Source organism: Branchiostoma belcheri, unplaced genomic scaffold, assembly GCF_001625305.1.
Source record: "Branchiostoma belcheri isolate BF01 breed outbred unplaced genomic scaffold, Haploidv18h27 scaffold340, whole genome shotgun sequence".
NCBI classification, from domain to species: domain Eukaryota; kingdom Metazoa; phylum Chordata; class Leptocardii; order Amphioxiformes; family Branchiostomatidae; genus Branchiostoma; species Branchiostoma belcheri.
In genome coordinates, this window is record NW_017803955.1 from 39673 (window position 1) to 41517 (window position 1845).

The window sequence follows — 1845 nt, forward strand, 5'->3', positions numbered from 1 at the left end:
ACCTCGTTTTGGAACTGGCATAATTTTTGCTGACTCGCAAAAGCAAAAGAGGCCAGTATCAAACTTAACGGTATTAGTGTCCACAACTTTCAACTTTTCACAAGTAATGTACAGGTGTGGCAAGCCTACAATGTCAACCCAGGGAAGTGGTTACCATGGTCAAAATTCAAAAGGACTCCCATTCTTCTTTAAATGTCCTGGAATTCAAAAGGCATCTTGATGACTTCAGGAAAGCCCACAGCTTCTGGTTCAAACATAGAAGATTCTACAAGGGTTCTGATACAACAGCCAATTGTGAAGGACGTTTTCCTTGCTTAAGAAGGGTGTATCAACTCGTATCAATGATTTCCATCATTACAAAAGCACGAAGGCATTAGCGTACATACCAGCAGGGCACCCAGAAAAAGTGTGTGTGGGAGGGGGGCATCAATGACACAGTTGATTGATGATGAGACGTAACGTTATATATAGCTATACATCATCACATGTAAACAAATATTTGCTGGGCATTTTCCTACAATGGGTTCAGCATTAAAGGGGTGCCAGGAGGACAAATAGTAGACAGACAGTAGTAATATCTTGACCATAAGTTTGACATTTGCCAAGAAAGGGGCGAGAAGTGTGATCCCAGTCAAGGCGCAAAAGACACGTGGAGAGCGAAGTATAGTAGAGGCAGACGAAGCCTCCTTCACAGTCTTCTGAGTCTTCTAATTACCTCCATGAAAAATGGAGGTATTGTTTTTGGCGTGTCTGTCTGTCTGTATGAATGTATGTATGTCTCTCTGTGTGTGTGTGTCTGTCTGTGTGTGTTTCCGCAACGTTGTGGTCAGCATAACTTCAGAACGCCTTTATGGATTGTGATGATATTTGGTATGTTGGTAATTCTTAGGAAGACAAAGGTCAAGGTCAAATATGGGCCTCCTGGTGGATGACCTTGGTACTGCAGCAGAACTTGCGGTTTTTGTATCTTTTGTCCTGAACATGCTATGGTCTTGATGTTTTGGTGACAGATTGTTTTTCAGGCAGGCAGGCAGAACATCAACAGATACCAATTATGCAAATGATGACCTACTTTGCATAATTTATGCAAAATTCTATGATTTCTTAATGGTGAATGATGGGAATGTCATACTTGGGACATCTGTAACTTAATCAAAAGTTAACATACATCAAGATGCATATATCATGTTAATGCCGAGGTAATCTGCATAATTAAAGAAGAAATTTACATTTACATATCAAGCCCATATTTCATGGAGGTATGAGATCTCGGAATTCTTGTTTTTTCTGGGAGCGATGCGAGTTATGCTGCGGAGGGACGGGTTCGCCGCCTCCTCCCGGCAAAGTCCCCCGTCGCCAAACCGTCTCTCTGCGACATACAGCTCGTGTAGATCCCCACCAAAAATAACGCCGCCACTTCAGAAGTCTGCAAAGGAGGCTAAGGCAGGCTGCTGTTTGAAGCGTTCGAGTTCTTAACATGAACACAGATCTTCGGTATATTTTAAAGACTGGCTGCCAGGAAAAAAAAGGACAAGAGATTTGAAAAGAACTTGTTCTGTTCAGAAAAATACATTTCGTAGCTGCTTAGTAGGGTCCTTGCAGCATTAGAAATGAAAGAAAAGATCATTTTATCTAGATTCCAAGCATTTAACAAACATAAAAATATAATTGACTAAGATCTTTCATATGTTTTTTTATATAGAATATCAAGTAGTCATCAAATTTTAAGGAAAATAAACTGGCTTTACCCGAGTTACTGATATGGTCCGCCATCTTGAATTTTGACCAATGGCGTCATCAAATTATCATGAATCATATATTTGACGTCATAAACGTTACATGAAA